The sequence below is a fragment of the Rhineura floridana genome, chromosome 14 (assembly GCF_030035675.1).
Source record: "Rhineura floridana isolate rRhiFlo1 chromosome 14, rRhiFlo1.hap2, whole genome shotgun sequence".
NCBI lineage: Eukaryota > Metazoa > Chordata > Lepidosauria > Squamata > Rhineuridae > Rhineura > Rhineura floridana.
Window position 1 is genome coordinate 30035131 of NC_084493.1, and position 27776 is coordinate 30062906.

Sequence of the window (27776 nt, forward strand, 5' to 3'; positions counted from 1 at the left end):
TCTTTTCCAGGCATGATGGGAAATTGCCTTTTGTGTTGTGCCTTGAAGCCTCTTTTCTTGCTTCAGGGTCTGTTCTGCAGTTGTGTTTTCAAAATAATATCATTGATTTCATGACCGCCAGTCATGCCCCTTCTTGACAAAATCAAACTTATTAGAAGTGCGGGGGAGATTAACTTGGAGTTGTTGGTGGGACAAGCAGTCAGTTCACATATCCTTGCAACGGAAAATTGGTTTTATCTGTGCAGTCATTAAATTTGATGCATCTGTATAATGACGTGGAATTAGCTACATCATTAAGGCTTGTGGGGTTCCCTTGGTTTTGAAGAATTAACCACCAGAAGGCAGGAGTGAGTACTGCTTCTTTCTTCCTTGGAGATACTGTGTAAATTCAGTCTCTGTAAATCTTCAAATTGCTTTTTTTAGTGTCAGGCAGATCAATCCTGTTTATTTACTTTTGGATTTTTAACCTGGCACACTCCTGATGGCTGCTGGAAGGTAAGCAGACATACATAATTTTAAAGTTTAGATTTCCTTCTCCCCCCCCCCCAATTCAAATCTGTATTTACCAGCTTAAAATGCTTACATTGTACATGGAAAATAATTAGATTCAGATGTTTCAGAATTCTGGAGATAATTATAATTGGATATACCAGGCATGGGAAAGCTGTTGTCCTCCAGATGTCATTGCACACCTGCCATTGATTGCAGCCAGCATGACTAATGGTCAGAGCCTGCAAAGCTCATTTTAAAAGGACCCAGTTCAAGTTCAAGATGTCAAAAAGAACTAATTCCAGTTCACAATTGTCCCTTTACAAAAGGGACTCGTTCTGTTTACTTCAGTTCACAGTTGAATTCAAGTTCATTCAAATGTTCCTTGACAAATTTTTCTCAATATTCAAAATGTTACATGCTGCTATGCTGAAGTATAAAATATACTTAAGAAGACTAAGAAAATATCAAAACATGTGAACTGTTTTAATTTATTTTCCCCAACAATTATCTTTAAGCTTAAAGGCTACATGTAAAAGAATGAACTTGAAGCTGAACTAGAAATTATCCAAAGTTCTCCCCCAAAACAAACTTAATTCATATTCCTTTCACCTAGTCATTATGAGAATGACTTTCTGATGCAATTCAGACTTTTGAAATAATTCAGTGAACTTCGTTAAACTGAACTAGTTCATTCCAAGCACAGCAAATGATTAGAAGCTTCCTTGTCATTGGTAATGGGGATGTAAATTCTCCAAGTGGGAGTCCTTATATGGCCAAAACGATACCAACCATACACAGCTGAGAGGGAGCAGCAGGGTTGTTGGAACCCCAAGGTTTGCAGTATATGTCCTTATTGGTACATAAACAATCTTTTAGGGAACCCCAAACCACCCAATTAGTACTGAGCATGCTCAGTGGGAATGGAATGCTGACTGACTGCAAGGTGAGAGGGAATAGAACTGGGGGGGAACTGAATGAAGTATCCTGAAAGAGGACATGGCTGGCTGGCTGGCTGGCACAATGGACAGGAGCACTCCACCCTGCAATATTTTGTTGCAGATCCCACTTGTTAGCTGCACGTTAAGAAGGATGCAGACAAACTGGAATAGGTTCAGAGAAGAGCAACAAGGATGATCAGGGTACTGGAAACAAAGCCCTATGAGGAGAGACTGAAAGAACTGGGCATGTTTAGCCTGGAGAAGAAGACTGAGGGGAGATATGGTAGCACTATTCAAGTACTTGAAAGGTTGCCACACAGAGGAGGGCCAGAATCTCTTCTCAATCATCCCAGAGTGCAGGACACAGGATTATGGGCTCAAGTTACAGGAAGCCAGATTTTGGCTGAACATCGGGAAAAACTTCCTGACTGTTAGAACGGTACAACAATGGAACCAATGACCTAGGGAGGTGGTGGACTCTCCAACGCTGGGACATTCAAGAGTCAGCTGGAAAGCCACCCGTTGGGTCTACTTCAGTGAACCAGCACTTCACAACCCCCTGGACTGGTTGTATATACATCAATGTCATTGCTTTGTCAATCCATTTCAAATGTTTTCATTTCTTTTAAAAGGCTTTATTTTCATGATGTTGTGATATGAGCAGCCTTAACTATCACAACTGATAGTGAATGGAGCAGCACTGTGTCCAAACCACAGGTACACATTCATCTAAAGCCATTCATTGATCTCAGAAAAATCTGTGTTCTAATTACTAAACACTATTATTTTCATGAATACAACATCTTTTGTTTCTCAGTTAAATATTTCAAAAAGGCTTTTTAATGTATGTGTGTGTGTGTGTGTAGAACAGAAGTAAGGAATTTCACAGTGGTAATCGCTTTTGGTATTTAATAGGCATCTGTAATATGGGTGCCAATTTCTTCAAGACATCTTTTAAATTTTCTCTGCTAATCCATTTACCAGCCTCACTAATGAGATGAATTTAATTTCAGATAATAAATTTACACATTTCTCTTAAAACACATTCCCTCACTTCATGTGTTTTAAAACTTTTCCTCGGCATGTTTAATAATTGTTTGTCACCTGTGACTGGAGCATCATCCCATCTATTTCCAACATTCAGGCTGTGAGTGCCGATGTTTATTATGCCACAATTGCACTACCTACACACAAGAGGGAGGCATCAGAAGGAACAACAAGATTTGGAGAAATGCACATCTTTAGCCATGGTGGCTGCTGCCCATTAGGACTGGTGAGGCGGAATGCAGGTAGCCCAAACAGTTACCAGAGCCTGAGTCAATCAGAGGGAAAGATAGAGCCAACTAATTCTAATTTTGTCCCTGTCCTCCTCCCTGCTGAGTTCTATAAGGGCATCACTGAGAATAGATGAGGAAGGTGACAGCCAGGGCCACTTCCTGGACTAATTGTATATAAGAAGGCAGACAGGTGGAGGTTGCCTGAGAGCAGACAGAGGGTGGTAGGGCAGTGTTCCATTTGCCCTAAGGGACTAGCCTCCTAGAAAACACTTTTAAGTAGGAGGCTGTGTTTCCCAGGGCAGCTTGCTGAAGACTGAGCATGCTCAGTGGCCAAAGAATGCTGGCTGACTGGGGGGTGGGGGGTAGAAAACTGGCTAGGAATGAAGTGGAGTGGAAAGAACCCCAAACAGGAAGTGATCCACATTGCAACAGTTTGCTCCATGTCCCGCTCAGGTATCTCCACTTGGGATGGTATCTGTTGGCCACTGCCAGTTCAAAAGCATTCCATCGACCTAACAGGCTGCTATCAATTCGAGTTCATACTTTGTCCACAAGCATCTGCTTTTTACCAATCCAGTTTTGTCCCTCAGCAAAAATGTATTCATATTGATATTGATTTTTTTTAGGAAATATGGTATTTTTAAAGGAAACCAATAAAGGAAATGTCAACAAATTGAAGGAAATTTCAAAAATATTGATAATAATATCAATATCTTAGGTGCAGAATTTTTTTTAATCCATTTCCAAAAATAAGTGCAGAAAATCACTACATAAAAATCCAATCTGCAACAGTAGCGTATAAGCAAACTAATGGAAAATTCAGTGCAAATACGAACTGGGCGGCATTCTAGCACATCCCTAACCTCCACTCAGGTCCCAGTCTCACTCCAAGGAGAAGCCAGATGCAAATGATTTGCACATTATTCCACTCGGGGTGGAGGGAGCCCTTGATACCCCCTTCTACACCATCTTGGCCTGAGGACATGTCTCTCCTGACTCCCATGGAGCTCCTCCTCCTCCACAGCCAGGCAGGAGCGTTCAGCTACAAGCCCTTTAAGAATTGTAGATGTCTCTCCCAGGCAAGGCAAGGCAAGGCTGTTCCCCAGCATGCCTAGCAGAAGAGAATAGACCCACTTGTCTATTAAGAGCCTAGTTTCCTGCTTAATCATATAACCAAATAATGTTTGGGAAGAAAGAATGTTCTGAATGTGTACAATTCCAAAACTCCACACCCTGGATAAAGAGCAGTGCCAGAAAGGGGGAGGGGATGCAAGGAAGGAAGCAGCTCAGGGGAGGTTTCCAGACAGAGGGTTGGCCCATTTAAAGCCTTGTAAGGAGGCTCAAATGTTACAGCCCCTAATGTAGTGCTTTTCAAGCTGTGTTTCTACACCGTCTCAAACCTGGAGCTGATCCTGCCTTCGTGCATCCTGTTATGTGGTGCATCCTTCTTTATGAAGCCGAGCATTAACAGTGACAAGCTGAGACAAAACATACAGGAGAGGAGATTTTTGTTGCTGTCCTTGGTGCCAGAAAACGGCTCAGTGCCCCGTCACCAGCTGACAGGTTTCCCCAACGGCTCATCAAGTACTGGCAGGGCTGAAATGGTAGGCCTTCTCCATGAGGAAACAGGGAGGGGAGGATCAGCATGACCTCACCACCCCTCTGGGGTGAAGGAGCTGCCATTCTGAGTGACACTTTTAATATTGTTCTTATTGCGGCTAATAAGATAATTGTTATCTCAGCGTGCAGGCTGCTGGGTTAGTTCAGTGCTTACATTGCAGATCTTTCCCATCGCTGGGGCGTGGGCATTATTAGGACTCTGTTCTCATGTTGGAATTCTGAGGAGGAGGGAAAGCATGTAGCAAGAGTGCTACATATATCCAGAATGAACGTGTCTTTGGTTCTGGGGAAGGGCTATGGCTCAGTGGTAGAGCATCTGCCTTGCATGCAGAAGGTCCCAGGTTCAATCCTCACCATAAGAACATAAGAAGAGCCTGATGGATCAAGCCAATGACACATCTAGTCCAGCATCCTGTTCCCTCAGTGGCCAACGAGATGCCAATGGGAAGCCCACAAGCAGGAGCAAAGCACAAGAGACTCTCTACCCTCCCCCCCCTTGAGGTTTCCAGCAACTGGTATTCAGAAGCATACTGCCTCCAACAATGGAGATAGAGCACAGCCATCAGGGCTAGCAGCCATTGATAAGCCTTTTCCTCCATGAATTTGTCTAATCCTCTTTTAAAACCATCCAGGTTGATGGCCATCACTGTCTCTTGTGGGAGAGAATTCCATACTTCAATTGTCTGAAGTGCTTTCTTTTGTCTGTCCTGAATCTTTCAGCATTCAGCTACTTTGGATGTCCACAAGTTCTAGCGTTAGAAGTGAGGGAGAAAAAAAATATCTCTATCTACTTTCTCTATCCGATGAATAATTTTAGAGGCTTCACATGTTGCCTCTTCTCTTACTGGCCTTTAAAGTAAAAAATGCCCAAATCCTGCAGTCTTTCCTCATAAGGGAGTTGCTCCACCCCCTTGAACAGCAGCTTCCTATGTTTCTATATTTATTTAATATTTAAGCATTTTAATTTCACCAAAATTGGCCTTCAGGCCAACGTACAATACCTTTTCTTCCTAAACACTTTTTATTGAGAATTTTGTAGACAGACATTTGTAGTCACATTTACAAAACTGTATACTCAATAAAACATAATATTTATCTATATATATACAGCATTTCTAAACTGGCCTTCAAGTGACATTTTCAGGGAATTGTAGTTTACATTAAAATACAAAATAAAATATTAGCAATGAAACCATAAAACAATAGCAGTGTAAGAATAACCACCAGCAGCCTAACACACAATCAAGAGCAACAATTTGACTATATTATGAGCCTGAAAAGGTGAGGTTGAATCCATGAGGGGAACATGCCTATCTCTGCTGAGTGGGAAAGCTACACTGCAGGAGCCATGACCAAGAAGTCCCTGTTTAAATCACTGTGGCACAAGCAGCAGTTAAAGGTGGAACTATCAGCAGAGGCTCTCTGGCAGATCCCAACACACAGTCAGGCATGTATAGGGAGAGGTGCTCCCTTCAAATAGCCAGGCCCCAAACTATCTAGGGCTTTATGCACCCAAGTAAGCACTTTAAACTGGGCCTGGTAGGTGGCAGCCGACAGGAAACCAGTGCAATTCTTTTAAAAGTGATATAATATCACGGTCATGTCTAGTTCTATGGTCCAGTAATTGAAAAAATGGACTGCCTTCAAGTTGATCCCGGCTTATGGCGACCCTATGAATAGGGTTTTCATAGTAAATGGTATTCAGAGGGGTTTACCGTTGCCTCCGACTAGTCCTCCCCAGCTGGCTAGGGCCTGCTCAGCTTGCCACAGCTGCACAAGCCAGCCCCTTCCTTATCCGCAACTGCCAGCTGGGGGGCAACTGGGCTCCTTAGGACTATGGAGCTTGCCCACGGCTGCACAGGTGGCAGGGCACGTAACCCCTGAGCCACTCACTGTGGGGTGATCTTTAGCTAGCCCTTGACACCCAGGAGACACGAGTGGGGATTTGAACTCACAGACTCTGGACTCCCAGCCAGGCTCTCCTCCCCACTGTGCTATAGGGGGAAGCATTTTGCATCACCTGCAAAATACACACAAACATAACATACTTTACTTCACTTAAGCTCATATTCCTTCCTTGTTATGAATGATTCCCATCAATTTCTAGCTTTGCTTATCTGCATTCTCATTCCAGCCAGCTGTGTAAAACCATAGAACTTCTTTTTGTGGCCTACTGCAACTAAACTTGCGACCAAGAGACTCAACATGTGCAACCAAAACAATTGCATACGGCTTCCTTGTTCATCACTGCCTTTACTTTTTTCTGTTGCTTTCTCTGTGTTGAATTTTAGACTGTAAGCTCTTCTGGGCAGGGACTTGTCCTCTTGCATCCTGCAAAGCATCATGCACCCTGATGGAGCTATATACATCAAGTATATATTTTTATAAATAAGAATAATCTTCCATGGGTCTGCTGCATGCACTGAGTTTGCTGCTACTGCTGACCCATGGCACAGTTCAGACTATGTGGGTTTGTTGTAGATCCAATCTATATCAAATTCATGGATTTGTACTAGTGCAGACACAGACAACAGAAACATCTTTCCTGCAAGGAATAACAAAAATAGCTTGGTAACAGAACTGAGCCAAAATTTCTCTAAAGGATTTTTTTTTCTGGGAAAATGTGAAGAGATTTTTCTTTTTCTCCCAGAGAAGGCTACTTCACAGAATCTTCTCTAAATATCGTTCCCCATTTTATTTTATTTTGGTTAGGGCTGTCATTTCTCTACCACAACCAACCCCAGAATAATGCTAGGTCCAGAGCATTATGGAGGACCAGAACAGCAGTCAGGATCCCAATACAGGATCTGTTGCCATCCATTGTTGCAACAGACAAAAAAAAAGAAGCTATTGCCACTGCTAATGGTGATGGGGGAGAAATTCAATTCAGTTCTCATTTAAAGGTGAACTTGCCTAATCCTCACTTTCCGAAACAATGCAGGAACCAAAACATAGCCATCCTTTGAAATTTGCACTTCTCCAAATTTTGCACTGCGTCCTCCAGCCATGTGACGTGTACAAAAATGCATATATTGTGGCAAAGTGTGCATATATTTATGAAAATAACATTAAAATGCATTATATTAGGGGGAAGTTGCTTTCCAAAAATGTGTTTACTAGGCAAAATTGCATATAGAATATACTTATGTTGGGAGAAATATTAGGAGAGTCTTGGAGGGCAGCATTTGGCCCTGGGCCTAAGGTTTCTCACTCATGATTTGCAGTCTATTTTCAACTGAACAACTTGAGAGAGTTAAAGTTTGACAAGAGGCACCACAAGAAGGGAAGTCGTGTCTCTGCTAATGGATTTTCCACCAAAACCCATAGCTTGAGGATAGGGTAATGGAAATGTAGACTGAATCCCTCCTTTGAGTCTGGTCGTGCAGCTCAAGGTAGAGCCAGGTGCTGCTTTTCCTTATACCATCTTTCATTTGAGAAGACAGCCTTTCCCCAACTCTGTCAGGTGAACAGATTCCTTACCACTTTCCTTGTTCCCAAATGGGATCTCTTGTCACAACAGAATGACAAGCAAAATATTAATGACCTTCCACCAGCTCAGCTCTCTAAGTGGTCTGGGAACAGTAAAGTGTTTGTGTGGGGAGACGGGGAATGGGGAGGAATTGTCCCTTAAATCTTTCTAGCAAATTGTTGGAATGAGGCCCCAAATTCTGTTGCATGCACTCCACGCCTGCCTTTCGCTAATTTCTCCTACCACCATGATAAATGATTCTGTCGACCAAGTGACAACTTTCTAATCTGCTGGAAGACAGATGGGTCCCTCTGAGGAAAGCAAAATTCACCAGTGAAGCCTGAACAGGAAGAAAACTAAGAATTTGGGGGAGAGGAGGAAGGAAGAACAAGGAAGCTATGTTTGGAATTGGACTGTTTATTTATTTTGCTTCTTGCAATTAAAACACAGGTGCCATTTTTTAAAGAAAATACCCCTGGGGGATGGTGGTCTTTGCATTACCATCCCCTTTTGATTTTGGACATCAGGTGTTTCCTCTGTCTCTCTTCCTCTTTGTCTGTCCCTCTCTCCTCATCTGAAACTCACCAGATAATTGGATAGGCCTCCATGCTGGAGTACCAGGGCAGGTTGTTTCTGTATTTCAGATAATAAATTTCAGACGGATGAGTTATCCACTCTTCTGTCTTGTCTTGTCCGGGCCTAAAATAGCTAAAGAGATCTGAAAATTAATGATTGCCTCTGTGCTGTTCCAAGGTTTTCAGCTCCAGAATTGCTGACGGCCATGTGCACTGCAACAAGAGTCTTTTAAAAAAAACTGATGAAAACAGGAATGAAAACAACTTGAAATTAAATTAAGGAGACAACTATGGAAAGAAGAACTGAAAAGACTATACAGATAATCATTCAGAAGGCAGAGTCATAAACCACATCTGCCCCTTACATTTCAAGCACAAGGATAGTCATGGCTTCCCCCCAAAGAATCCTGGAAACTGTAGTTGATTGTTTGGTGCTGAGAATTGTTAGGAGACTCTTATTCCCTTCACAGAACTACAGTTCCCAGAGTAGTTTAACAATGATCCCTCTTTGCAGGGAACTCTGGGAATTGTAGCTCTGTGAGAGGAACAGCGGTCTCCTAACAACTCTCAGAACCCTTAACAAGCGACAGTTTCCAGGATTTTTCAGGGAAAGCCATAAGTGTTTAAGTGATATAATAGTGCTTTAAATGTATAGTGCAGATGAGGCCTTATTTAGCTCTCAGGTGTAGCGATTGGAGTGAGGTCTAATGTGTAACACCCAAGGTATTCACCCATCCTCCTCAGGCTTGAAAATATGTAGAATCATAAAGCTGGAAGGGACCTTGGTGGTCATCTAGTTCAACCTCCTGCTCAATGCAGGATATAACAACTGTAGCATTCCTGACCTATGGCAGTCCAGCATCTGTGTAACTACCAGCAGCAAAAGACAACCCACCAGTGGCAGCTGATGGCTCCATGTCAGTGGGGCACTGGAATCTGCTCTGAGTTTTATTCAGAACTGTCAAGAAGCTGAAGCACCTTGGACAGCTCCTTAAAAGTTTGGACTCAAACCCAGAGTGGATTCCAGTGCCCCACTGACATGGAATCACCAGCCACCACTGGGACCCACTGTCTCCCAAGTCGGTCAGTCCCACTGCCAAACTACTCTTGCCTTTAGGAAGTTTTTCCTAATCAGATTCCCTGCTATTTCCTGCTATTTCTATTTATAGTTTCTAGACCTGCTCTCTGGAGCAATGGGGACAAAGTCTGCTCCATCTTCTGTGTGACACCCCTCCAGAAATGTGAGGCAGCTGTCACATCTCTCCTTAGCCTTCTCCTGTTAAATGCTGAAAAAGCCTAAATCGTTTGGGAGATGAGCTGGTGAAAGGGTTCTGCACTACCCATTAATGAATTGGGGCTGTGGCTCAAGGGAAGACATGTTAATCAATTAATCTGTATTCATTTGAATGGATGGGTCTATTTGACTGAATTTGCATATGGGTAAAAGCAATATTCCTGAATCAGGAAGCACCCTTCTTTTGTTTCTGGATGAGGAATGCCTTTGTCACAGCTCAGAATGATGAAGATCTGATTCAATTTGCATTTAAATGCGAACTTGCCAAATTCACTTTCCAAACCAATTTGTGTGTGTGTGTGTACTGCCTTCAAGTCAATTCCGACTTATGGCGACCCTATGAATAGGGTTTTCATGAGGCTGAGAGGCAGTGACTGGCCCAAGGTCACCCAGCGAGCTTCATGGCTGTGTGAGGATTCAAACCCTGGTCTCCCAGGTCGTAGTCCAACACCTTAACCACTACACCAATATGCAGACCAAAACACAGCCATCCTTCAAAGTCCGCACTTCTCCAAAGTTTGCAATGCAGTTCTCCAGCCAAGTAAATGTGTAGAAAAATGCATCTACTAGGGTAAAATGTGCATATTAATGTGTACATCAGTGAAAAACACAGGGGAAATTGCTTTACAGAATGTGTGCATTAGGGGAAACTGCGTACAAAAATGTGTATAATAGGAGAAATTTTGCACTAAAATGCTGGTGAATTTTCATGAGGTTAAAAAATAAATAAATTGCAAACTGATGTGGAAATGTAGAGAGGCAAACTTAAGACTGGCAAAATGAGAAACTGAGATAAATCAACATATTTGGTTTCACCCATCTGTGGTCACAACACATACCATCTCCAAAGAGGCACTCCTCCTATGTGTGAGAGAAAGGAGAATGTCTCTCTTAAGATGGTGTTTATAATCTGCAATATATCAGAGAGAGAGAGAGAGAGAATTTACTTAGAGAGAGAAACATTACTTGCAGATCCTGCAATGAACTTTACATCATTAAATGCCAACACCCAGAATGCTATGTTCAATACATAGGTAAAAACACCTACTCATTCATTCTAGAAACAATCAGCCCACAATCTTGACAAAGAAATGGGAAAAACCATTGCAAAACACTTCCATTCAGATAATCACAGCCTGTCTGATTTATCAATTTTTGCAACAGAGGCGCAATCTGATCTCAGAACATTGGAAACAAGAGAAATCTCCTAGATATAAGCACTTTAAAAAACCTGACATCACTCAGCTACAGTAAATGCTATACTTCTGAATATTTATTTATTTTTGTTTTATTATTCCATTTATATCCCATTTTTCCTCCAAGGAGTTCAAAGTGGGGTACAAACAGTTCTCCCCCTCCCGATTTTATCCTCACAATAACCCTGTGAGGTAGGTTAGGTTGAGAGACAGGCCCAAGGTCACCCAGTGAGTTTCATTGCTGAATGGGGATTTGAACCCTGGCCTCCCAAGTCCTAGTCCAACCCTCTATCCACTACACCATTCTCAATATTCCACTACACCATCCTCAATGTCTTACACCATTCCATCCTCAATGTTCCATAACTGCCACCTTGAACACAGTATCCTTGAATACACATCAGAGCACCTGAAGAAGGTGGAAGTTGTGGGAACCCAATCCTATAAGAGAAGGTGCATTTCATCTGGACAAAAGAAGACAGGGAGCATATGATAGCACTTGTCAAATATCTGAAGGGCTGTCATGTAGAAGAGGCTTGCTCCCTTCTGCCGATTGAGAGGGCAAGACTAGATCTAATGGACTTGAGTTACAGGAGAGTAGATTTTGATTGAGCATTTTGAGAAACCTCTTGAAGGTAAGAGCTGTTCACCAAGGGAACCAATTGCTGAGAGAGGTAGTGGGCTCTCTCACACACTGAAATTCGTCGTGCAGAGGATAATCAGAGCTGTCTGTCAGGAATGTTCTAGCTCTGTGTTTCCTGCATCGAACCAGGGGATGGAGTAGGTGGCCCAGAAGGCTCACACCAGCTCCAAGTATAACAAGACTAGCAGACAGTACCCGGCGTTGCCCAGGAATTCTAAGAAAATAAAACATAATGAGATTTATAAATGGCTAATGTAATTTGTTAGTTTCTAGGACACACACACAGAGAGACCCAGCCTGGGGCTCTGGATCAGCCCTGACCTGGGTCAACCCAAGAAACACCCAATGTAGATCCAACCTTGAATCAATGGGGGGTGTTAAAGTTTAATTAGGGCTTTTAAAACCCTATACAGTTGGGAAGGAGACACTGTGTCTCCTCCTCCCCTTCCCCCTCCCCACTACACTGTAGAGACCAAGAGGGTTCAGTCCTGCTGGGTGCTGCTTCCCCACTGCATTCCCTGTGGGGAACATACTGGCCAAGCAGACCCCTGCACCCAGCAGAATTGCACCCTTGGCAGAGGGGGCTCTTGCTCTGCTACTGCATCTGATTGGCTGCTGCACCAGGGCTGCTTGCCCTCCCCTCTCTCCTTCTCCCCATATCATAAGCCCCAAAAGGCACAGGTCAGTGTGCTTCAGGCCCCAGCCATCCTTGCAGATAAAGACACTTCTTCCCACTCCTTGGCTGCTCCTTACCCAGCTGCCATTTCTGCTGCCGCTGCCACTTCCTTACGGAAAGTGGCCACTTCAGCTGGCCCTTGAGCTGCTCCCCAAACGGACTCCTGTACCATCCATTGCCATCATCATGCTGGCCATAACAGATGGCAAGAGACCAAGCAACCCCCATGGCTGGCCCAACATGAGGGCAGTAGCTGGGTCTTCACTCTTCCTATCGACCCCCCCATCCCAAGATTATGCCTCCTCTTCTTGCCTTGGGACTTTAGCAACCCCCTTTTCAATCCTCCTGGGATCTGCTTCCCCAGAGCATTCTCAAGTGTTTGCAAGCCCTTGTTAACAGGTCTGGGCTGCTCTTTGAAGAGGCTGCCTTCCTCTTCTTCTCCAGGAAGCTTGACCCAGGGCAATCCGGGGCTGTCTTGACCTGACCCAATTAAAGGCTCAATTCATCTGAATTGGCCTGATTCCGCTGGGATTTGGCCAAATTTGGTGCACAGCCCTATTCATTCCCTGACAAATTTGGTTAAAATCGGTGAAGTTTTGAAAGGTTCAGACTATCATCTTCATTGAAAACAGAGATCAAAAAACCCTCCTGGATCTCAGGAATCATCACTCCAAATTGGACAACATTATCTTTAGAGGTGTCTAAACCAGTGCAGTTGTGAACCTTTCAGTCCACCATCTTGTTTCAAAATGGTGTCCAATGGTATCCAAACATAGACCAAAACTGGATCCTCCATTGCAGGAATGTCATGCCAGGTTTCGTGATGATATCTCAAGAGGCATCTGATTGCATAGAAAACAGATGGACAGACAGATGAACAACTTTCCAAAATACATAGTTGATTTAACTTGTATCAGTATCCCAATCAGTATTGGGAAGCAGCCCACCCTCTTTCAAAGCTTCTCCATATCTTTCCAATTTGACTCATATGGGACTGAATTAGATCTGTTAAAGATGAAGCTCTGCTTTTCCCCTTTAACTACAGGCGGGCCCCGCTTATACAGCAGATTCCATTCCGGACCCCCACCGTAAAGTGGAAATTGCCGTAAAGCGGAACTCCATTGAGTATAATGGGGCGCGTCGCACGAAAATGCCGCAAAACGCCGCAAAAGTAGCAAAAGCGGCTTTAAAATGGGGAACGCCAGTAAGCGAAGCGCCGGTAAGCGGGGCCCTACTGTATAATGGAGATTTTTTTTCTCTTCACAGAAATGGATGAAATTTGCAGGCATAGCAACCCCTCTGCAGTAAATCAATTGCAGGGAGATACATCCAAGGTTATTCATGCAAGACACCAATAAATTTGATTTTCAAAACAAAGGAAAATTTATAACTTTTTCATTTCCTGTTAGAACTGGGTTCAGTTTGCACACTCTCCCGCCCCTTGTGAGAGAATGAGGCCCAACAATGATAGGTCTCATAGCTGCAGTGGTTCTCCTGCAAGGACAGACTTTATCATTTTGTGTTGGGCACAATACCTGAAAAAATGAAATGGACTGCCTTCATCGATCCCGACGTATGGTGACCCTATGAATAGAGTTTTCATGGTAAGCGGTATTCAGAGGGGGCTTACCATTGCCTCCCTCTGAGGCTAAGAGGCAGTGACTGGCTCAAGGTCACCCAGTGAGCTTCATGGCTGTGTGGGGATTCGAACCCTGGTCTCCCAGGTCGTATTACAGCACCTTAACCACTACACCACACTGGCTCTCTGGCACAATACCTAGGGGTTGGTTAAAAAAAAGACCATGGATCCCCAAGGAAGGCTGGTGTTGGGAAAATATCTCTCATACACACTGGCAAGGACCTCATTATCCTGTCATTGGAGTGGGCGAGCTGCCGTCCAACATGCAGGTTTCTTTTTTCTTTTTAGGGTTCAGTGTGTTCTCTCTGGGAGAGACTGATTTCTCCATTAAACTGTATAGAGGAAGGGATGGAGGGAAATGGCACAAATCCCCAGGTAAGACTAGTTGGGTAAATCGTACCCCCCACAAGGACCCTGTTAAGAACATAAGAAGAGCCTGCTGGATCAGGCCAGTGGCCCATCTAGTCCAGCATCCTGTTCTCACAGTGGCCAACCAGGTGCCTGGGGGAAGCCCGCAAGCAGGACCCGTGTGCAAGAACACTCTCCCCTCCTGAGGCTTCCGGCAACTGGTTTTCAGAAGCATGCTGCCTCTGACTAGGGTGGCACAGCACAGCCATCATGGCTAGTAGCCATTGATAGCCCTGTCCTCCATGAATTTGTCTAATCTTCTTTTAAAGCCGTCCAAGCTGGTGGCCATTACTGCATCTTGTGGGAGCAAATTCCATAGTTTAACTATGCGCTGAGTAAAGAAGTACTTCCTTTTGTCTGTCCTGAATCTTCCAACATTCAGCTTCTTTGAATGTCCACGAGTTCTAGTATTATGAGAGAGGGAGAAGAACTTTTCTCTATCCACTTTCTCAATGCCATGCATAATTTTATACACTTCTATCATGTCTCCTCTGACCCGCCTTTTCTCTAAACTAAAAAGCCCCAAATGCTGCAACCTTTCCTCGTAAGGGAGTCGCTCCATCCCCTTGATCATTCTGGTTGCCCTCTTCTGAACCTTTTCCAACTCTATAATATCCTTTTTGAGATGAGGCGACCAGAACTGTACACAGTATTCCAAATGCGGCCGCACCATAGATTTATACAACGGCATTATGATATCGGCTGTTTTATTTTCAATACCTTTCCTAATTATCGCTAGCATGGAATTTGCCTTTTTCACAGCTGCCGCACACTGGGTCGACATTTTCATTGTGCTGTCCACTACAACCCCGAGGTCTCTCTCCTGGTCGGTCACCGCCAGTTCAGACCCCATGAGCGTATATGTGAAATTAAGATTTTTTGCTCCAATATGCATAATTTTACACTTGTTTATATTGAATTGCATTTGCCATTTTTCCACCCATTCACTCAGTTTGGAGAGGTCTTTTTGGAGCTCTTCGCAATCCCTTTTTGTTTTAACAACCCTGAACAATTTAGTGTCATCAGCAAACTTGGCCACTTCACTGCTCACTCCTAATTCTAGGTCATTAATGAACAAGTTGAAAAGTACAGGTCCCAATACCGATCCTTGAGGGACTCCACTTTCTACAGCCCTCCATTGGGAGAACTGTCCGTTTATTCCTACTCTCTGCTTTCTGCTTCTTAACCAATTCCTTATCCACAAGAGGACCTCTCCTCTTATTCCATGACTGCTAAGCTTCCTCAGAAGCCTTTGGTGAGGTACCTTGTCAAACGCTTTTTGAAAGTCTAAGTACACTATGTCCACTGGATCACCTCTATCTATATACTTGTTGACACTCTCAAAGAATTCTAATAGGTTACTGAGACAGGACTTTCCCTTGCAGAAGCCATGCTGGCTCTGCTTCAGCAAGGCTTGTTCTTCTATGTGCTTAGTTAATCTAGCTTTAATAATACTTTCTACCAGTTTTCCAGGGACAGAAGTTAAGCTAACTGGCCTGTAATTTCCGGGATCCCCTCTGGATCCCTTTTTGAAGATTGGCGTTACATTTGCCACTTTCCAGTCCTCAGGCACGGAGGAGGACCCAAGGGACAAGTTACATATTTTAGTTAGCAGATCAGCAATTTCACATTTGAGTTCTTTGAGAACTCTCGGGTGGATGCCATCCGGGCCCGGTGATTTGTCAGTTTTTATATTGTCCATTAAGCTTAGAACTTTCTCTCTCGTTACCACTATTTGTCTCAGTTCCTCAGAATCCCTTCCTGCAAATGTTAGTTCAGGTTCAGGGATCTGCCCTATATCTTCCACTGTGAAGACAGATGCGAAGAATTCATTTAGCTTCTCTGCAATCTCCTTATCGTTCTTTAGTACACCTTTGACTCCCTTATCATCCAAGGGTCCAATTGTCTCCCTAGATGGTCTCCTGCTTTGAATGTATTTATAGAATTTTTTGTTGTTGGTTTTTATGTTCTTAGCAATGTGCTCCTCAAATTCTTTTTTAGCATCCCTTATTGTCTTCTTGCATTTCTTTTGCCAGAGTTTGTGTTCTTTTTTATTTTCTTCATTCGGACAAGACTTCCATTTTTTGAAGGAAGGCTTTTTGCCTCTAAGAGCTTCCTTGACTTGGCTCATTAACCATGCTGGCATCTTCTTGGCCCTGGCGGTACCTTTTCTGATCTGCGGTATGCACTCCAGTTGAGCTTCTAATATAGTGTTTTTAAACAACTTCCAAGCATTTTCGAGTGATGTGACCCTCTGGACTTTGTTTTTCAGCTTTCTTTTTACCAATCCCCTCATTTTTGTGAAGTTTCCTCTTTTGAAGTCAAATGTGACCGTGTTGGATTTTCTTGGCAATTGGCCAGTTACATGTATGTTTAATTTAATAGCACTGTGGTCACTGCTCCCAATCGGTTCAACAACACTTACATCTCCACTTGTTACTCCAAGAGTTGTTGGTGGAGGGTCAGTTTCTGTAATCTCCCCCCCCCCAGATTTTTGTGATTCATCCTGTTCTCCCTGGAGCTTGCATAGGGGAAGGGGGTGGTTAGAAAACAGTGCAAACCCCCAGGAAAGACTGCTGTGGAGGAAATGTCACTCACCCCACCCCCGCAAGGACTCTATTACCCCAAGGGTCATTGGTGGGTGGTGAGTTTCTGTTCCCACCACACATTTTTGGGAAAGAGCCTCTCCTCCCCGGCAGAGAGCGATCTCTCCACTGCCTTGCATAGGGAAAGAGGAGTTAGAAAATGGGAAAGATTCCCCAGGAAAGGCTGGGATGGGAGAAATGTCAGCTGCCCCTGCAAGAACCCTTTTACCCCAAGGTTTGGGGGGATACAATGGAGATCTCTCCTTTCACTTTCATAGAGGACGGCATAGTTCCATGTGAAAAAAACAAGCCTTTTTTTTAATCTCTCCCCCAAATCACTGATTGGAGTGCTCTGGAGAAATAATTCACTGTGAGTAAAAGCTAGACCTGCCCATCAAAATGAAAGATTTCCCCATCTCTCCATCCCTCTGGAGCTCTGAGCATTTCCTGGGTGTGGGGGAACGATCATGCATTTTTTTCTGGACAGACATGGACTCAGAGCAACTCAGAAGCTTAGGGAGTCCCTGATCTGCTGCAAGATGCCTTATTAATGGCCTGAGCCAACTCGTAAGTGTAAGAACCTTCCCTGAATCGCCATGATTTGCTTCCTAATTCATTGTGAAATGAAATGGACTGCCTTCAAGTCAATTCTGACTTATGGGCGACCCTATGAGTAGGGTTTTCATGGTAAGGGGTATTCAGAGGGGGTTTACCGTTGCCTCCCTCTGAGGCTAAGAGGCAGTGACTGGCCCAAGGTCACCCAGTGAGCTTCATGGCTGTGTGGGGATTCACACCATGGCCTCCCAGGTCGTAGTCCAACACCTTAAACACTACACCACACTGGCTTTTCATTGTAGACCTGTTGAAATCAATGGACAAATCCATTTATTCCAATGGGTCTACTTTGACTAATGCTGACATCACCCTCAGAATGGATGATATTCATTGCTATCTTATTTATTTATTTATTACATTTACACCCCACCTTTCTTTTCATGATAGAAACCTAAGGCGGCTTACATATGGTTCCCAGGCGGTTTCCCATCCAGGCACCAACCAGACCTGACCCTTCTTCGCTTCAGCAGGATGCTGACCTCATCTGCCTTCAGTCCTACTCAGAGTAGATCCATTAAAGGTAATAGATGTGACTTGGTTTCATTAATTTCAATTGGTCTACTCTGAGTAGGACAGTCAAATACAACCCAAAATATTCTAATATTTGCTACCCAATTAATTGTGGGGCACCTTTTTTTAGGCAATTAAAAGTTTTAAAAGCATTAGCCAATTAATCGACTAAACTTTGTAGTGCTAATAGTCATGTATGATGTGTGTGAATCTGAGACACACACACAGAGAGAGAGAGAGAGAGAGAGAGAGAAATCTGTGTGCCAATCACCAGTGTTTTAGTTCCCTGTCAAAAAGAATTGAATTGTGTGGCTTGGCGCTTTGCTGAAATGGCCTTTAAACTTGCTCAGGTGTACTGAATTTGCAGAAGGGTACAAAGTAAAATGAAATGGGAGTGATGGCATAAATCAGGGGAGCTATGTGTTTATTTCTGCATGTTAAACTAGCCACCATCAAAGGAGCAATTGAAAGAATAAATACATGCTGGCACATTGCAGAGGGGAGGAAGCTGCACAGAGCCAAATGGGAGCCAGAGGATGTCCAGCAATCCAACACCCATGCCTGAATTTGGACTTGCAGATAAACAACTCCTGGTGGACCCAGGCAAAGACAAAAGGTGGAGCGGGGAAGGACCTTTCCTAAGCTGAGCTGAATTCCGCATCTAAAAAAGGCCACATTGGAGGGCTTTGTGTTCAGGATTTTTGGATACCAGTAGACCCACCCAATGTGACACAATACTGAACATAAGAACATAAGAAGAGCCTGCTGGATCAGGCCAGTGGCCCATCTAGTCCAGCATCCTGTTCTCACAGTGGCCAACCAGGTGCCTGGGGGAAGCCTGCAAGCAGGACCCGAGTGCAAGAACACTCTCCCCTCCTGAGGCTTCCGGCAACTGGTTTTCAGAAGCATGCTGCCTCTGACTAGGGTGGCAGAGCACAGCCATCATGGCTAGTAGCCATTGATAGCCCTGTCCTCCATGAATTTGTCTAATCTTCTTTTAAAGCCGTCCAAGCTGGTGGCCATTACTGCATCTTGTGGGAGCAAATTCCATAGTTTGACTATGCGCTGAGTAAAGAAGTACTTCCTTTTGTCTGTCCTGAATCTTCCAACATTCAGCTTCTTTGAATGTCCACGAGTTCTAGTATTATGAGAGAGGGAGAAGAACTTTTCTCTATCCACTTTCTCAATGCCATGCATAATTTTATACACTTCTATCATGTCTCCTCTGACCCGCCTTTTCTCTAAACTAAAAAGCCCCAAATGCTGCAACCTTTCCTCGTAAGGGAGTCGCTCCATCCCCTTGATCATTCTGCATTCTTTAAAAATGCTAGCTAAAGGCTTGTGAAATCCCATAGTGGAGAGAAGAGTCCTTCCCAGCCATCCCTTGATTGTGGACTGGTCATGGGACGAATGGTTGGATTAAAAAAATACCCACCCTATAATTCTAATTGTAAATTGTTTTAACTGATTTTAATATTTTGTTTTTATATTGTTGAAACACACACACGCACCCTACCGAGACCCCATGATGAAGGGAAGATAAGAACCATAGAATAATAGTATTGGAAGGGGCCTATAAGGCCATCAAGTCCAACCCCCTGCTCAATGCAGGAATCCAAATTAAACACACCCGACAGATGCCTGTCCAGCTGCTTCTTGAATGCCTCCAGTGTTGGAGAGCCCATCACCATTAATTGGACATTGGTTCCATTATTGTACTGTCCTAACAGTTAGGAAGTTTTTCCTGATCTTCAGTCAAAATCTGGCTTCCTGCAACTTGAGCCCATTATTCCATGTCCTGCACTCTGGGATGATCACATCATCGTGAAAATGAAGCCTTTTAAAAGAAATGAAAACATTTGAAAAGGATTGACAGAGCAAAGACATTGAAATATATACAACCAGTCCAGGGGGTTGTGAAGTGCTGGTTCACTGAAGTAGACCCAACGGGTGGCTATCCAGCTGACTCTTGAATGTCCCAGTGTTGGAGAGTCCACCACCTCCCTAGGTCATTGGTTCCATTGTTGTACCGTTCTAGCAGTCAGGAAGTTTTTCCTGATGTTCAGCCAAAATCTGGCTTCCTGTAACTTGAGCCCATAATCCTGTGTCCTGCACTCTGGGATGATTGAGAAGAGATTCTGGCCCTCCTCTGTGTGGCAACCTTTCAAGTATTTGAAGAGTGCTGCCATATCTCCCCTCAGTCTTTTCCTTTCAAAGCTAAACATGCCCAGTTCTTTCAGTGTCTCCTCATAGGGAGTTGTTTCCAGTACCCTGATCATCCTTGTTGCCCTCCTCTGAACCTGTTCCAATTCGTCTACATCCTTCTTAAAGTGCAGTGTCCAGAACTGGATGCAGTACTCAAGATGAGGCTTAATCAGTGCTGAATAGAGGGGAACTAGTACTTCATGCAATGTGGAAACTATAAGCCTGTTAATGCAGCCTAAGATAGGATTTGACTTTTTTGCAGCCACATTGCACTGTTGGCTCATATTCAGCTTGTGATCAATAACAATTCCAAGATCCTTTTCACATGTAATATTGCTGAGCCAAGTATCCCCCATCTTATAACTGTGCACTTAGTTTCTTTTTCCTAGGTGTAGAACTTTGCACTTATCCAATTATTGTTGTTGATTTATTTAAAACCATGGATAAACCGTTTAATATTTTAAAAATCTCCAAGCAACGTACAACATACAAACAATAAACAATGGGTGGTATTCAACACAAGTCCTACTCACAGTAGACTCATTGACATTAATGGACATGATTAACATAGATTCATTCATTTCAATGGGTGCGCTCTGAGTTGGACTTAGTTGAATACAACCCATAATCATTAGAACAAAAATACAACATAAAACCAGTAAACCAGTAGTATAACATATAAAAAGAAATAAAAACAAGAATTCAGTGAATTCAGACAAATGAAGACAGGTTCCGATATTAAGGTCCAGGTAAAGTGGGGGCAAAAAGCAATGTCTTCACAAGACTCTGAAGCAACTGATGTTTGCTGCTTCCCGTATTGGAGAGGGGAGGGCATTCTGTAATGCATGGACAATAGCAGAGCATGGCTGGTGTTGGATCAACTTTGTAATATTCTGCAGAGTGCAGTAGAATTTCTACATATGATCTAAGTAATCTTACAGGGCTATACAGGGGCAGGGTGTCTTGCATGTAACCTAGTCCTGAGTTGTTCAGGGCTTTCCATGTTAATAACAAGACCTTGAACAAGACATCACCATCGCTGGAAATGGGGAAGCTTCCATAGCTTAGTGTTTGAACTGTAATGCTTTGCATTCAGAAGGCCCTGGGCTCTATCCCTGGCAGCTCCAGTTAAAAAGGGGCAATGTACCTGCCTGAACACCGGGAGCTGCTACCAACCAGAGTAGACTGTACTTGTCTAAATGGACAAATAAGGCAACATTTTAATCACGTTACATTCCTCCTCTGCAGCTACCTCTTCGCTCTCTCCACTCCCAAAGCCCTCACTGGGGAGAGAGGAAAGTATCACACAGTCTTGAGGGTCTTCTTCTGTTCTCATCAAACTGATTGCCTACCTTCTATTTCTTTGACATCTTCACAGTTTGAAAGCTCCAAGAGGGACAGAGAGGCACAACCCTAGGGACTGGCTACAGAGCGGGAACAGCGAACATGTTACCCTCTAGACCTTGTTGGACTACCACTGCATGTCCAACAGTCAGGGATGATGGGAGGTGCAGTCCAACAACATAGCCACATTGGCTGTCCCTGATATAGACAGATAGCCATCCCTTTTTGGATCTGCTGGTAAGGTTGGGGTGGGGAACCTGTGGCCACCAGAAGTTGTTGTTGGACATCCCTGTTCTTTGGTTGCACTCAGAGCTTGGAAAAGTTACTTTTTTAAACTACAACTCCCATCAGCCCCAGCCAGCATGACCACTGGAGAGGGCTGACGGGAGTTGTAGTTCAAAAAAAGTAACTTTTCCAAGCTCTGGTTGCACTTGCTGGAGCGCATGAAAGCTGGAGTCCAGCAACATCTGGAGGGCCACAGGTTTCCCATCCCATGGGAAGGCACAACAGGTTCCACATGAATCCTCTCACTCACCCTCCACTACTGTCTTCATATGGTAGTGAATAATCACTCCAGTATTGTGCCTTAGTTCAACAGCAGAGGGCTGGTTCAGTCCCTGGTGTCTCATATTTTAAAGGATCTCTCAGGAAACAGATCAAACTGCTGATAGCCCAGGAGCAGCAGCTGGTCCCTCAAAGACATTGACAACCCTTATTCATCACTGTGATTCATTTCTAGAGTCCAGGCTTTAATTGTCAGAACCTGTCTATTCCTCCATTTTGTCCCCCAGATACATCTCTTGGTAGTGATGGTGGCTCTACAAATCCAAATGTGTGGGAGATTAAAGTGCTGTTCACACCTACATGATGATCATTTGATGATTTCATCAATTGAGTGATGACTTAATATGTGTGTGACAGCCATGACAGCTCAAACACCACAGGGAGCGGATTGCTATCACCTAGCCCCATTGGCTAGGAGTGCTTCTTTACTAGAACTGTGCAATAGATCCAGTTGAAGCCCAGATCTCAAGGTGAATTGACCCAATCTGGACTTCAGCTGGATCAGGCTGAGACAGTTCTTGATTGCCCAGGGTCAGGTTGGACCACCTAGAGTAATCTGGGGCTGTGAAAAGGTGGGGCAGTTGGACAGCAGGGGGGAAGAAGGAGATGTAGGCAGGCATTCTTACTAGAAAGTGAGCCCCTATTATCTCACTGGGACTTCCTTTCAAGTAAGCATGCATAGGATCTGGCTGAACAGCAGCAAATCTTTCCTTTTTTTTTTTTTACAATAATTTTTATTCAGATTTTCATAAAACATACAAAACAAAACCATAAAACATTCAAAGACAAAAAACAAAATCAAAAATAGTTAGACAAAAAAAAATAAAAAGTAAAATATTGACTTCCCATTTGTCACAGATCAAATCAGTTATAAGTCTACAATGTATAACAATCCTGTCTCTTAAATCATATTATAAAATCACTTTCCTCCAGTAGTTATCTTACTTAATCATCAAATCTCATAAACATTACTTTATTCTTTCCACAAAAAGTCAAAGAGAGGTTTCAATTCTTTAAGAAATATATCTATCAATTTTTCTCCAGAAAAGCATGTCGATTAATCCATCTCATTAATAATTATAATAATCTTATTGTCATAACCATAGTCAAAATAAACATTTCGATTAATCCATCTCATCAGAATCTGTTAGGTTCAATAATTTCAATAGCCATTATTCTATTATCCCTATTAGTTCCATCTTCCATCTTCCATCTTCAATAGTCTTGTTAAGTCCAGTAATTTCAGTGTCCAATCTTCCATTATCAGTATTCCGTAATAATCTTGCTGTCATAACCATAGAAATATTAACTTCCCATTTGTCACAGATCAAATCAGTTATAGGTCTACAATGTATAACAATCCTGTCTCTTAAATCATATTATAAAATCACTTTCCTCCAGTAGTTATCTTACTTAATCATCAAATCTCATAAACATTACTTTATTCTTTCCACAAAAAGTCAAAGAGAGGTTTCAATTCTTTAAGAAATATATCTATCAATTTTTCTCCAGATAAGCATGTCGATTAATCCATCTCATTAATAATTATAATAATCTTATTGTCATAACCATAGTCAAAATAAACATTTCGATTAATCCATCTCATCAGAGTCTGTTAGGTTCAATAATTTCAATAGCCATTATTCTATTATCCCTATTAGTTCCATCTTCCATCTTCCATCTTCAATAGTCTTGTTAACTCCAGTAATTTCAGTGTCCAATCTTCCATTATCAGTATTCCGTAATAATCTTGCTGTCATAACCATAGTCATATAGTAAGAGTCTAATGGGAATTTCCTCTATCCCAAATATTTTCTTGCCATCCATTCTGAATAGGTTGCTGGAATACTGCAGTAAAATCATATCTCTGTTCTTTTTTACAAAATGTACTGGCTCATCTCTTGAAAGTTTTTCCCTTGTCACATGGCTGCAGTTAATTCCATAGGTTTTCTCTATATTAGGCTCCATCACATCATTCCAGTCCAGAAGATTATCCATGCCATAGATAACTTTATCTCTAATATCTTCATTAATTTCTTCAGAGATAACATTGAATTCCAAACAGTAGATTTTATTTCTAAAATCCATAAATTCCAAATCTTTTTCCTGTTCCACGTTTTCCTGTTCCACAGCAGCAAATCTTTCCATGCATGCAAGCAGAACTCCTTCCCCATAAGCACGTCCCATTGAGTCCAGTGGGGCGTACTCTCAAATATAGCATCTCTGAAGGGATAATGGCAGACAAACCTGTATAATGTGTGTTCTCCACTGAACTAGAGCCATGGGGATTAAATTCACTACTCGAGTAATTGTCCTGGGAATCCCTTCCCCTTATTTCCTCCCCTCATCACACATTCCAAGGGTTAGATTTTAGAAGTGGCTGGCAATATCAGCATAATTTAATCAGGGCTTTAAAATCCTAAATTGACATTCAGTTGGGAGAGAGGAAAGGCAGTAGCTGGGCAGAATGAAGAGCTCGGTGCTTTGCTGCCGGTTACCAAGAGGGACGGGGATGAGGCAGCAGAGAGCTCTGCCCGGTGCAGGTGCAGCAGTGGAAGCAAAAAAGCAAGGAGGGAAGCAACCAAAAATGCTCCAGCCAGAGAGAGGGAAACCTTCCAGGTGCCAAACCAGCCAAGAGCAGAGTAAAAAATGAGAATTGTTTTATTGCAGACCAACGCATTTTGGGTGTTGGTACAACCCTTTGTCAAGGGCAATCTCGTGCAAATAACAAGCTGGTATCTTGTCAAATGTAACAAACTGAGTGGGTGTGCTCTTTATTTTTCTTCTTCTAAAAGTCACCTGTTTCTAAGAATTTAATTGGTTACATTGATGAGATACCAGCTTGTTATTTGTACAAGGTATTCCAAGTCATCTATTGTAATCCTCTCTTCCATTTCCTTTGTTATGGTGTATCCTACTTTGTTCATAGCTTTGTTTAAATTTTCTCTGTTGAGTTCATGTGTAACCAGTTTAAGTTTTTGAAAGGTTTTCAGTGTTCATTTTGCATTACATTTCATTTTGGTTGTCCTTCCCTTGTTAATTTCAGTACTGTATTCCGCCAACATCATGCAGAGTGTTGTGTTGTTTACTTTGAGCAGATATAGGTATGTAGTTTTTCTCATATTTTAGAATCCACTTTGTAATTGATTTTAGTGGTGTTTATATATATACTTTTGCAGATTGCCCTTGACAAAGGGTTGTGCCAACACCCAAAACACATTGGGCTGCAATAAAAAAATCTCATTTTCTGCTTTCTGCTGCTTGCTGGTTTGGCCCCTTGAGGGTCCTCCTCTCTCTGGATGGAGCAGCACTAGAACCAAACCACTGCCTAGTGCCTCGCCCCTTACCATCTCCCTCTTGGTAACCAGCAGCAATGAGCAGCACTGGGAAGCCACATAATCAACACCGAACTGCCTGGGCTGCCTCGCTACTGCCTGCCCTCTCTCTCAACTAGGGATGGGCAAGAAATTCAATTTGGTTCACATTTGAAGCCTAATCTATCAAATCTGCATTTTCTGAAACAGCTCAAGAACCGATATTCAGCCATTTATTGAAATTTGTGCTTATTCAAATTTTGTGATACAGTTCACCAACCAAAGAATGTTTACAAAAATGCTTATGTTAGGGGACGGTGTGCATAAAAATGAATATATGAGTGAAAATGGCATACAAAAATGCATGATATGATGAGAAACGGCTTGCAGAAATGTGCACATTAGTCAAAACCGCCTCCAAAAATGTGTTTATTGGGAGAAATTTGCACTAAAATGCTGGAGAATTTTCCTGAGGATTTTTTTTTAAAAAAATTGCAAATTGCTGCAGAAATGTGGAAAACTGAATTTAAAATTGGAAAAAATGAGAAATGGAGAGAACTGAAATTGACCAAACTTTCCATCCTTCCTTCAGACCGAATGTTTACTTAGGGCTTTAAAACCCTGACTGTATGCAGTCAGAAGAGGGGATGGAAAACAGCATTTCCTTCTTCCACCTCTGTCCTCTCCACTGCGTATTTGGTTAGAGTTAGGGCTGGCCTCCAAATAGATTTGAGGCCAACTGTATAATCTGCACGTGTTGGGGTTGGGCAGCCATCCTGGATTATTTGTTTGTTTGTTAAATTAATATCCCACCCTTCCTCCTGAAGTAGCCCAGGGATGTGCTTTTGCCAGGGTTACAAGTATATCCCCCTTTTCATCTGTAATAACATTGGAGGCTCAGGGCTTCAAGCAGTGCACATGTGTGTGCAGAGGGACAATCAATCTTTACCTATTCTTACCTGTTCCCAGAATGCCGGTGCAGCTCCAGAACTAGGGTTGCCAGGTTCATGGCCTGATCCTGATCCTGTATCTTTAGGAGAAGAGAAAGTCAGCCAAGTGCAGGTGTTCTTGCAATGCTGTAATGAGAAAAACCACAAGGTGGAATTCTTTCTTTCCCCTACACAACTTTTAAAGATACAGAAGACCTCTTGGTTGCCAGGCCCAGCCTCCAAGAGGTCTTTTGTATCTTTAAAAGTTATAAATATATATATATAAAGACTAACTCTGTAACAACATGTGGCATTTCAACATGGCAGGAAGGGGCCTCCTGCCAAGGAACAAGAGGCAGTCATATAACTGGTGAGCAGAGCTTGGACAAGTTACTTTTTTGAACTACAACTCCCATCAGCCCAACCCAGTGGCCATGCTGGCTAGGGCTGATGGGAGTTGTAGTTCAAAAAAGTAACTTGTCCAAGCTCTGCCGGTGAGCAGGGATCAAACCCAGTGTGCCTAAAGGGGGAGGTCACTAAACCAGCAACAGCTGCTGCCTGAGCAAAAGCACCCTTGCCAATTTAAACCTCGGGCTTCAGGGATGGAGCAAGGAATGTGTTCTGCCCTGCTCTTCTCTGTGGATTGGCCCAGTCTAGCACTCACCCATTTGTGTTATTTATTTATTTACTTGCAGCATTTATACCCAGCCCTTTAGCCAAAAAGGCTCTCAGAGTGACTTACAAAACATCAGTATTAAGATCTCATGATCTAAAAAGGCATGACATGCGAGGAAAAATGAACGGGAGGGAGGAAGAAAAAGCAAGGTCAGGGACAAGTTCTTAAAGTGACGGTTCTTAAAGTTACAGCCAATGTCAGTGGCAGTTCAGGCTGATTTGCCCTTGATGAAAAGCAGTCACTCCCTGGCAGCATTCTTTCCCCACACACATTCCCCAGATCAGATTCAGGAGCAGAGCCAGTGGCAATATTCAGGCCAGGAGGACAAGGCAACTCCTGCCACTCAATCCTTCCTTCAGACAGCTGACTTGGTTCAGACTGGAACGCAGCTCCTAGTCGTATGTTGCACTTCTCCAGATTTCTGTGGTGTACTTTTGGTGGTGCAAAAATCATGCACCAAAATGCACATTTTACATTCAATACACATTCAAAATGCACATTTTATGGGAAGATCGTTTGTAAAGCATCAGAAAGTACATATTTTACATAAAAGGTGCATACAAAATGTGTGCAATTCAAATTTTAAAAAATGCCGAAAACAGGGGCCAACAGACTTATAACTGAGCACCAGTGAGACTGAAATGGGACAGGATGAGGCTGCTCCATCCAGCCCTACACAGACTGCATTTTCATTTCAGACTGGATAGTGGCTTTCCACCATTTAGTTGTGTATTTTGTGTAGAGCTGTGGACCAGATTTAGCCAAAAACTGAATCCCACACTGAATCAGGCCAATTCAGGGGCAAGG

The 27776-nt window shown here is 43.0% G+C and overlaps 1 long non-coding RNA gene across 1 annotated transcript; it reads right to left on the reverse strand.

Annotated features, from left to right (window-relative positions):
- On the reverse strand, positions 1-26390 carry LOC133369954 (uncharacterized). Its single transcript, XR_009759036.1, has 4 exons — positions 26324-26390; positions 10505-10575; positions 8382-8504; positions 1-488 (listed from the first exon to the last, which is right to left on the reverse strand). It is a non-coding gene; the product is annotated as an uncharacterized LOC133369954 (long non-coding RNA).
- Between the last annotated feature and the right edge of the window lie 1386 nt (positions 26391-27776).